Genomic DNA, 12,175 nt, shown 5'->3' on the forward strand with positions numbered 1-12,175 from the left:
CAGTGATGTGGGCCAAGTGCAGACTCTTCTGGTTTCCCAGGCGTGTATGCCTCTCTCAAGGTTTAGCTCTCCCCCCCCCCATGGGATTTGGGTGCAGAATACTATTTATCTGGTCAGTAACTTCATGTTCCGTTGGTGTATCAGACGCAGCGGATTTCCTGCTCCTTTGCCCTTATCCAAGGGAACCCAGAGTCTGTATACAGTTTTCTCTTGGGCCAGGGATGTGGGTAGGGGTGGGCACTGTTGGTGGTCTCTTCCGCTCTGCAGTCTCAGGAGTGCCCACCTGTCTCGGTGGTGAGCTCTCTCTCCCACGGGGTTTAGGAGCAGTGAGCTGGAGGCAGGGAGAGTGAGATTGGGACACCTGCTAAAAACCAGAAGTGTCCGGTCCTATAGGAATTTTGCCTCTGTGTATCCCAAGGCTACCAGTCCTGTCGCTTGCAGCAGAAAAGTTGGTCTTACCTGCGGTCCCGAGGCTCAAGTTTGCTTGTGGGGTGTTGCTTATGAGCTCTCCTCGGACGCAGCAACCAGGAAGGTCTATCTTTCTTTCTTTTCCTTTCTTTCTTTTCTTTTCTTTTCTTTTTTCTTTTTTTTCTTGTTGTTGTTAGGAATTATGTCTGTGTGGCAGTCTTCTATTGGGTTTGTTGAAAGAAGATTACTTTCATGGTTTTTCTATAATGTAGTTTCTCTCCTTGAATTGGAGTTTTCTATCTACTAGACATTGTAGGGCTATAATTTTGGGAAAATATTGTGTAAATTCGGTTTTATTATTTTATTTTTATTGGATTTTTTAATTTACCTTTCAAATGCTATGCCTTATCCCCACCTAATACTGATTCCTACCCTGTTCTCTCCACTGAAATTCTTCTACACTGGGGGAGTCAGATCTTAGAAGGAGAAAGGGCTTTGATGCCCAAAAAGGCCATCCTGTGCTAAGTATGCAGGTTGAGTTAGCGACCTGTGTTTACACTTTGGACGGTGATTTATTCCCTGGGAGCTCTGGTTATTGTTATTGTTGTGTTTATAGGGTTGCAATACCCTTCAGCTTCTTCTATCTTTTCTCTAATTCTTGCAATGTATTGCCCATTCTCAGTTCAATTGTTGGCTATGAGCTTTTGCTTCTGTATTTGTCATGCTCTGGCAGAGCCTCTGAGGAGAAACCTATATCAGTCTCCTGTTAGCATGCACTTCTTTTTCTTAGAAATATTGTCTGTGTTGGGTGGCTGTACGTATATGGGTGGGCTCCCCAAGTGGGTCAGGCTCTGTATGGCCATTCCTTCAATCTCTGTTCCAAACATTGTCTCCATTTTTAATCCCCCTTCGAAGAAGGACTGAAGCACCTGTACTAGTCATTCTTCTTGAGCTTTATGTGGTCCATGTGTTATTGTGTCTTGGATATTCTGAGCTTTTGGGCTAATATTCACTTATCAATGAATGTATTCCATGCTTGTTGTTGTTGTTGTTGTTGTTGTTGTTGTTTGTTTGTTTGTTTGTTTTTTGTGATTGAGTCACCTCACTCAGGGTGATATTTTCTAGTTACATCCATTTGCCTAAGAATTACAGGAAGTCATTGTTTTTAATAGCTGAGTACATTGTGTAGATTACCACATCATCTGTATCCATTTTTCCATTGAAGATCATCTGGTTGTTTCCAGTTTCTGGCTATTATAAGTAAGGCTGCTATGAACTTGAACATAGTGGAACATGTGTCCTTGTTATATGTTGGAGTATATATGTTATGTACTCTGGAGTAGTATATTTGTTTCCTCAGGTAGTACAATATCCAATTTTCTTAGGAACCTGGAGTGTGATTTCCAGAGTGGGTATTCCAGCTTTAAATTCCACCAACCATGGAGAAGTGTTCCTCTTTCTCCTCATCAACATCAGCATCTGTTGTCATCTGAGTTTTTGATTTTAGCCATTCTGACTGGGATTGAGGTAGAATCTCAGGTTTGCTTTGATATGCATTTCCCTGATGTCTAAGGATGTTCAACATTTCTTATGTACTTTTCAGGTATTCAGTGTTTCTCATCTGAGAATTCTTTGTTAACCTCTGTGCCCCATTGTTTTTAATAGGGTTATTTGATTCTCTGGAGTCTAACTTCTAGAGTTCCTTGTATATATAGGATTTTAGTCCTCTATGGGATGTAGGATTGGTGAAGATCTTTTCCTAATCTATTGGTTGCCATTTTGTCCTAATGACAGTGTTTTTTTCCTCACAGAAGCTTTGCAATTTTATGAGGTTCCAATTTTTGACTTTTCATCTTACAGCATAAGCTATTGGTGTTATTTTCAGGAAAATTTCCCCAGTGCCCATGTGTTTGAGGCTCTTCCCCACTTTTTCTTCTATTAGCTTCAGTGTATCTGGTTTTATGTGGTGGTCCTTGATCTAATTGTAAATGTGGATTTAGCATGGCATATCTTGTTTTCTCCATCTATGGTAATTGAGAGTTTCTCTGGTTATAGTAGTCTGGGCTGGCATTTGTCTGCTCTTAGGGTCTGTATGACATCTGTCCAAGATCTTCTGGCTTTTAGAATCTATGTTAAGAAATTTGGTATAATTCTGATATGTCTGCCTTTATATATTATTTGACCCTTCTGCCTTACTACTTTTAATATTCTTTACTTTTGTTTTGTGGATTTGGTGTTTTATTATTATGTGTTGGAAGGATTCTCTTCTCTGGTCCAGTCACTTGTCATTTGTAAGCTTCTTATATGTTCTTTAGCAGCTCATTCTATTTTTAGGGAAGTTTTCCTCTATAATTTTGTTTAAGATACACTGACATTTTGTGTTAGGATCTTAGCTCTTTTCTATACCCATGATCTTTAGGCTTTTTCTTCATATTGTTTTCAGGATTTCCACTATGTTTTGGGTTAGGAGCTTTTTGCATTTTACATTTTCATTGACTTCTATGTCAATGTTTTCTATGGTATTTTCTGCCCCTGAGATTCACTCTGCTATATCTTTTTTTTATGTTTGTGATACTTACATCTATGACCCCTGATCTCTTTTCTTAATTTTCTATTTCCAGGGTTGTCCCTTGTTTCTATTTCTATATGGTTTTGTTCAATTCCTTCACGTGATTGGTTGTGTTTTCCTGTAATTCTTTAAGGGATTTTTTTGTTTCCTCTTTAAAGATTTCTACTTGTTTACCTGTGTTGCCCTGTATTTCTTTAAGGTAGTTATTTATGTCCTTTTTAAAGTCCTTTATTATCATCATGAGATGTGGTTTTTAAATCCATGTCTTGCTTTTCTGTTGTGATCGGGTACCCAGGACTTGATGTAGTGGGAGAAGTGAGTAGTGATGAAGCCAAGGAGCCTTGATTTTTATTGTTTATTTTCTTGTGCTTGTCTCTGTCAATCTGGTTATCTCTATTATTACCTGTCTATGCTGTTTCTGACTGGAAACTGTCCCTCCTGTGATTCTGGTTTTTTCAGAACTCTTCAGAGTCCAGCTTTCTCTGTGATCCTCTGATTCGGGGATTCTTTGATTCTGAGATTCTGTTGTGTCAGAGCTCCTGACTGTCAATATTTCTCTCAGATCCTGAATTCCTGGTTTGACCCAGTTCCTGAGATCCTGCTGGGTTATAGCTCCTGGGAGCCAAGGTTTCTCCTTGTGTTGCAGGAGTGGGTAGCGAGCCAGAGCCCTCAGTTTGCTCTAAGCACAGATGAAAGCTGGAAGGAACTTGCTTTTGACTGAGCAGGAGTTTGTGTTCCCCTGGTTCTTGTGGGGGTCCCAGTTACACTGGATGTTGGGAAAGATAAAGTGGCCAAAGCTGTGATCTTGAGTGTGTCAGAGCTCCAGTGCTCTTGTGTGTGCCAATTTCCTGGGAGTTAGGCTTCCTCTGTGATCTCCGGATACTGAGATCCTGTGATCCTGTATCCTAAGATCCTGGTTGTTTCAGAGCACCTGGGAGTCGGGCTCCGTCTGGCTTCTGTAAGAGTGGAGGCAGAGTCAGCACCACAGGTATGCTCTGAGTCCAGGTCCAAACTGTGATCCAAGGCTTGTGGGAGCACTTCGGAGTTGAGCTTTCTCTGGGTTTTTTGGGAAAGGGTGCAGAGCCAGTACTCCTGGTCTGCTCACAGCACAGTTTCTGATTGGAAGAAAACTATGACATTGGCTGACCAGGGGTTTCTGTGGCCCTGGATCCTGGTGGCCCCAGTTACTCTGGGTCTTGGGGCAGTTATGGTCTCCTCGTCTTTGATCCTGGATATGTTAGAGCATCTGGGTTTTGGGCTTGCTCGGGGCGCTGTGGAAATATGCACATAGCCAGTTCCCAATATCTGCTCAGGGCAATTTATTTATTTTTAATTTAAATTAATAAATGTTTTGCCTATAATTGCTTATCTATGTACAACATGTTCCTGCTTGGTGCTGTGGAGATCAGAAAAGAGCATCGAATTACCTGAACTTAAGTAACAATGAGCTGTCATGTGGGTGTTGGATGAGTTAATCCAAGTCCTCTGGAATATCATCCATGCTTGTAATCACAGAGACATCTCTCTAGTCCTTGAATGAAAAAAATCATAACTTAAAAGGTTACTTTCCTGAAATAAATGCCTCAACATTGAACAAAAAAATGACAAAACCAACAGCAGTGTTAGTGTGATTTCTTGATGGCTGAACCTGTCACTCAGCTGTGTTCTAGAACTGAGAGGGATGTTGTAGAAGCATCTTTGTGGTGTCCTATTCTCTTCTTTACTGGGTTTATTTGTCTTTCTCCTTAAGTTATGGTATCCTTTTTTTACCATTTTTTCTCAAGAAGAGACCTGAGCAAATTGATCTGGCACCCATCAACATAAGACTTTTAAGAGGATTGTCTTATGCTTTAGTATTTTAACTTGAAATTCAAGGAGAAATTGATGCTGCCAGATTACTACCATGTAATTGATGTGTATATGATTATTTGGCCATGCAAATGTTTTTGCATAAATAATGATTATATGTAACAGGAAAACAGTGCTGTGCACAGACTGTTCAGTAGGGGTCAGGTCCTTCCTGAAGGATTTACAAATATTGATGCAAAAAATTATTATCAGAGACGTTGCAGTAAGAGCTGGATTCTGGCAGCCTAGAAACATTATTTCCAACCATCCATTCTCTATAAGGCAAGGAGAGAAATTAACAAAAATTAAAAAAAGAGAGAGAGAAGAGATTTATTCAACATGGTCACATTGGGAACAGAAACAAAGAGTTCCAATGGCCCAAATAAGAGTGTTGTCAGGATCCTGACATGACATTTGGGTTAATATTACACAGAGAATCAACATGGTTGATAACTTGTCCAAACTGCTTGGATTTCTTTTCCAGGAGATAAGCTCTATTTGAATGCATCCACCCTCAACATTTCCATTTGGAAACAGGAGAACTCGGGAGGAATTCTAGTTTCTTAGGGACTGTTGTTGCAATAGTCTGATAGTCAAGGAGAGGGATACAAATGTATTTTTAGAGTAGTTATATTACCTTAGAGATGACAATCAATAGGGCAACACTTTTACTTAAGTATTTTTATTGCCTCCATTTTATTGTTTATTTGTATTGCTTGCTCTCCTTGAAATTTTCTTTCCTGTAGTATTCTGACAAAGGTAATTACAACTTAGAATCAGTGGTACTCAGGGTCCCCAAATAGGCTCATCTCATTTTACATCATTTTACAATTCAACGTCCCTTCCAGGTAGGAACACAACACCATGTAGGGACATCAAATAGTCTAGGGCTTTTGCAAGTTGTCTGTCAAGACTTTGGACTTGATGAAGATGGATTTTTTTTTTATTGAGAAAGATGAAAAGTAGTCAACAAAAGTAAAAAATGTTATATACAACTCGTAATTCTGCAATATGACTGGGTTTTGATAAAACCAGACTCCAGTGTTACTATAAATGTGTTGAGGATCCACTTTCTTCTACCATAGAAACATGTCCACAATGAGAGATGTGCTGTAATAGCCTTTTCAGTTATTATCCAAAAAGTGTTCCTATGTTCATGCTATTCCCCAAATAACCTCCATAGACGCTCTTTAATTCTATTATAGGTCCTCTGTCATAACATGTTTGACTTCCAGCTCATCAAAATACAAAAATTTTTTTTGTATGTGCGGGCATATAGGTATCTATATGTGTTGGCAAGAAGACAACTTTAGCTGTCCACCTTCAGGGGAACTACACTTTGTCTTCTAAGATAAGGTCTGTTTCTTCACCAAGAGTGTGTTGATATTTTTATAATTGTTTGCTGGCAAGCATTGGGGTTTTACTGTTTTGTCCTCCAAAGGCTAGTACTCTAGGCCTGTGCTACCACTGCAGGGCTGTGCTGCCATTCTCAGGGTTTTGATGTGTGCTTTGTGAGTTGTTCTCGTACTTTTTCCTGCAAATATTTACCACTGAGCCCTTGCCTGAGCCTGTCACATTCATTGTGTTAGGATATGGATTTCATTCTCTAGACTGCCAGAGAGATCTCTGTATAAGGAAATAATATTATAAATTAAACTTATTAAACACAGTGGGGTTTTCTTTGGTCCTTGTCCTTATTTATGAAGGTAGATAAGAGCCTCCCTCACAGGGCTACAGTTAATGTCAGTTAGCACATTGGCTAGCCATAATAAAAGATCAGTAAATATTAGCTGGCATTAATAAAAAATTCATTTTAGGTAACTGGCTTAATTAACATATCAAACACTGACCAGCACATCATACCCAGCTTCTTTAGCTGAAATTACATTTTTTGTAGGCAAATTTTACTTCTAAGATGTTTAATCATTTTATACTCTAAAGTGAGTCAATATTGTGCCAGTGATTTGATTTACTCTATAAGGTGATCTGAATATGTTGTTTTGCCCCAAGATGAATATTATCTATGTGGATTGTCAATAAGTGAAGAAAACTAGAATAGACAAAATAAACTGCAGGTAGAAGATCTCCAGTTTGCTCATAGCTAAAGTATTGTTCTAGGTTGTCAGTACCCTATGATCCTTTAAGTAAATAAAGGAAGCTCATAGATAATGTACTGGCATATTTCAGAAAAAAAGAAAGAAACCTTAACAGTCATTATGGCTTCCCACTTTTTAATGTACTTTCTCTCCAGGATGGCATCTAAGCAAAAAAGAGAGATTCATATTCTCTCTCTCTCTCTCTCTCTCTCTCTCTCTCTCTCTCTCTCTCTCTCTCTCTCTCTCTTTTACAAGGCTCACATATCATGGTATCTTGGTCTGTTCTTACCCACTATGTACCTACCAACTGCTTGCCATCCTGCATCTATTTCATGATTGTGGTGATGCACGTTTACACAGACAACTTTGTTCATGCTTCATGAAGCGTCAGAGATGAAACTTAGGGCTCCTTGCATGCTAGGCTGAGCTGTTTGTCAAGTCCCAGGAAGAAAAGAGGGTTTTCACAAAATCATTTGAAGTATCTTCTTTAAAGTTCCTCTAATAGATTCAGCAGAGTGAAACATTTAACAAAGTTCTCTGCCCCATCACTTCCTAGATGAATCCTCTTCTATTGGTTAACTTGAGAATTGGAGGTGGTATTTTCTTCCCTTTCTACAGGATCTCCTTTATGTGCAAGATACTACTAAAAGGTGATCCTGATCCTTCCCCTTAGTTCCTCAAGGAAATTCTAAAGCAGTGGCTCACAAACTTCTTAATACTATGCCCCTTTAATACTGTTACACAAGATATGGTAACCCCAAATCATAAAATTAATTTTGTTACTATTTCATAACTGTTGTTTTGTTACTCTTATGAATCATAATGTAATTTCCTCCAATGGTCTTCAAGAACCTGTGTAAAGGTCATTTGGGCCCCAAAGGTGTCACATCCTGAAGAATGGAAACCACTATTCTACATGAATTCAACACATTCTTCCTCTGTTTACAATATTTGACTTTTCAACCCATTTTCATCTCAAAGTCTTGCTTCATCTATCATGGATACAATTAGCCATTTTTGTTTTCCTGAGTGACGTTACAAACCTGAAAAATGAATGGTTCTAAATACTTAGTAGTGAGTGAATTGTTATAGGGGTTTGGAAATATGTGCAAATCTGGTAGTCTAAATGACTATATTTATTTGGATTAGTGCTAGCAGGGATTAGCTGCAGATGAGTATTAATTGAAATGTCTTATAATGTGTTCTAGGAATCACTAGTAAGTAGACCAGTATGCTAATTTAGGGGTGCTTCTGTCTCCAGGAGATACATTATCTGACAGGGTAGGACAAAGAGGTGGTATGTCAATGTTTGTGGTAACTGAAGGTTCTATATGGATTCACAATTGCTATAGTGATTATTTCTGCTACATGATGACTACATGATTCTCCAGAGCACCATCATATTGCATCAAAACTACTGTCCCAGACTTGTGCCCCACATTTATTTTTGTCATTTTAAAATCATTTTAAATCAGAGGGGTGTTTGACTGTATAGTATCAAATACTCTCTCATGCACTTTAAAAATTATAATATATTTTAAGGTCCTCTTACCAAAGGGACCACAAATATTCCCATAGAAAATAATGTAGAGTTTTTGCTTTTTTGTAATTTCTTTATTATTAGTGGATTGTTAGTAGGAGATTGTGGTAGTTTGCATAAGTGAAGACTCTCTTAAGGTCCTGTGTTTATATACTCAGTCCCAACTTCAATGTGCTTGCTGTTTGGGAAGGTTGTGTAACATGTAGGTGGTAGAACCTTGACAGCAAAAGTACTTCACTGGGGATAGACTTTGAAGTTTTATATCACATCATGACTTCCTGCTTCTTTTTGCCTACTGTATATGAAAATATGACCAGATATCTTTGCTTTAATTCACCAAACTTTCTCACTCTTAGATATCCCAGATACATAGCCTCTTGTGGGAACACAGTCCAGGAATCAAGACATGTAAGGAGATTTCTGAATGTTTGTGAGAAACTCTGAGGGAAAAGAAAGAAAAAAGACATGAGTCTTGTGACTAAAGTTTCTTCAAAACACGAAATCATTCTTTTGCATCCTCCAGGTGTACTGAATAAGAGTGAATTTACCTTAGATTATTAACTGGCTATTATTTGTTAGCAGGCCTGTAGTAGTTTTACTATTCTTGGCCCAGGAAGGACCACTATTTGATGTTGTGGCATTTTTGGACTAAGAGTGTCCTTGATGGATGAAGTTTGTTACTGCGGGAATTGCCCATAAGACCCTCATTTGGGCTGCACAGAAGTTAGTTTACTATTAGAAGGCTTCAGATGAAATGTAGAACTCTCAGCTCTGCATTCACAACGTGTGCCTCGATGCTGCCATATTTTTGCCTGGATGATGATATGTTGTGATTAGCCCTGAAGTTATATGTATTTTGATGCTAATCCCACTGCCCCAAGGACGGCTGCCTCCTCATGTACTCAGGAATAGTTGACTTCACCAGAACCTTCTCCCCATTGAATTTGTAAAGTACAGGTGAGGGGCAGGTATAGGATAGAAGGAGGCCTGTCATTGGAGGAGAAGGAAGGATGGACGGGAGAGAAGTTTGAAAGAAGAGGAGGAGACTAGAACAGAAAGGAAGAGACAAGAGGAGAGAAGAGGGAGGGAGAAGCTGTGGAAGGGCAATGGAGGCTGAGGAAAAGATCTTGCTTGGTGTATTACAAGTTGTTATCAATGTTCCTAAATGATGGATGGTACCGAGCTTTGTATGTTTAAGTGGGCAATTATATCTATCTATTGGATCTAAGAATATTGTGTTGTGTGTTCTTTTATGTGATGGTTTCAGTGTAGAAATGTATGCGGCAGCAGGAGACCCTGGGCGGCCAAGAAGTTGGAATGTGTTTCTGCCAAGACTGGAGGTCAGCATGTAGAAGAATGAAGATCTATCCATGCTTATGACCCTGTACAAAGCTTAAGGCCAAGTGGATAAAGGACCTCCAAATCAAACCAGATAGACTGAAACTAATAAAAGAAAAAGTGGGGAAGAATCTTGAACACATGGCATTGGAGAAAATTTCCTGAAAAACAAAAACAAAAACAAAAAAACAAAAAACAAAAAAAACCACAATGGCTTATGCTCTAAGATCAAGAATCAACAAATGGGATCTCAAAAATCTGCAACGTTTCTGTAAGGCAAAGGACACTTTTGTCAGGACAAAACGGCAAGAAACAGACTGGGAAAGGATCTTTACCAATGCTACAACTGATAGAGGGCTCATATCGAAAATATGCAAAGAACCCAAGAAGTTAGACTGCAGGGAGACAAATAACCCTATTAAAAATGGCGTTCAGAGCTAAACAAAGAATTCACAGCTGAGGAATGTTGAATGGCTGAGAAACAAATACAGAAATGTTCAACATTTTTAGTCATAAGGGAAATGCAAATCAAAACAACCCTAAGATTCCAACTCACACCAGGTGACAGCACATGCTGGCATGGATGTGGAGAAAGAGGAGCACTCAACCATTGTTGGTGGGATTGCAGACTAGTAAAACCATTATGGAAATCAGACTCGAAATACCTCAGAAAATTGGACATTGAGATATCTGAGGACACAGCTATACCTTTCTTGGCATATATCCAAAAGATGCTCCAACATATAACAGATGTACATGCTCTAGTATGTTGATTGCAGCCTTATTTATAATAACCAAAAGCTGGAAAGAACCCAGATGCCCTTCAACAGACGAATGGATGTAGAAAATATAGTACATTTACACAATGGAATATTACTCAGCTATCAAATCAATGCCTTTATGAAATTAATAGGCAAAAGCAATGAACTGGAAAATATCATCCTGAGTGAGCTAATACAATCACAGAAAAACACACATGGTGTGCACTCATTGATAAGGGGATATTAGCCCAAATGCTCGAATTACCCTAGATGCACAGAACACATGAAACTCAAGAAGGTAGGCCAAAATGTGAATGCTTCACTCCTTCTTTTAAAGGGGAACAAGAATACCCTTGTGAGGGAATAGGGAGGCAAAATTTAGAACAGAGGCAGAAGGAACACACATTCAGATCCTGCCCACATGTGGCCCATAATTATACACCACCAAACTAGATAAAATGGATGACGCAAAGAAGTGCAGGCTGACAGGAGCCAGATGTAGATCTCTCCTGAGAACACATTCAGAATACAGCAAATACGTAGGCAAATGCCATCATTAAACCACTGAACTGAGAACAGGACCCCTGCTGAAGGAATCTTAGAAAAGAGCTTGAAGGGGCTTGAGACCCCATATGAAAAACAATGCCAACCAACCAGAGCTTCCAGGGACTAAGCCACTACCCTAAGACTATACATGGACAGATCCTGGGCTCCAACCTCATAAGTAGCAATGAATAGCCTAATAAAAGCACCAGTGAAAGGGGAAGCCCTTGGTCCTGCCAAGACTGAACCCCCAGTGTAAGTGATTGTTGGGGGGAGGGTGGTAATGAGGGGAGGATGAGGAGCGGAACTCCCATAGAGAAGGGGAGGGGGAGCGCTTAGGGGGATGTTGGCCCAGAAACTGGGAAATGGAATAACAATTGAAATGTAAATAAGAAATACCCAAGTTAATAAAGATGAAACAAAAAAGATGTGTATCAGATATCTTGGAGCACCGAGGTGCTAGACCTAGCAGGGTAAAAGGTACCAATACCTTTTTATTTTTTATATTTTTACAACAAAAATGATGGACTGAACTTCTCAACATATAAGACAGCCCCAATTAGTTTTTTTTATGAGAGTTGACTTGGTAACGGTGTGTGTTCACAGCAGTCAAACCCTAACATAGAAGTTGATGACAAGAACTGAGTTATTGCTATGATAGGCTGGACCATGTTTTCATTTGGATAAATTATGATTTTGGGACATTGGATGGGTAAAATTGTGGAAGAAGTTAAGTTAAGCTTAATGGGTCATTCTAGTAGAAATATGGAAGACTTTGTTACTGAAATTCCTTTGGCTTGTGCAGATCATTCCTAGGAGTTCTCAGTGGAAAGGAATGCTAATATGTGGCCGAGAGAATGGTTTAGTGGTATTTTGGCCAGGAATGTGACTATATTTTTGTCCTTGTCTGAGGAATATACCTGAGGCTTAAGAAATTTTACTGATTGCATTGCAAAAGAAAGTTTTGAAAGAGCCCCAGAAAGGCAAAGAATTTGCTCTCAGCTTTAGTATTTATTTATTTATTTATTTATTTATTTATTTATTTATTTATTTACTTTCTCACTTACTTACT

The sequence above is a fragment of the Rattus norvegicus genome, chromosome 4, assembly GCF_036323735.1.
Source record: "Rattus norvegicus strain BN/NHsdMcwi chromosome 4, GRCr8, whole genome shotgun sequence".
In the NCBI taxonomy this organism is placed as follows: Eukaryota; Metazoa; Chordata; class Mammalia; order Rodentia; family Muridae; genus Rattus; species Rattus norvegicus.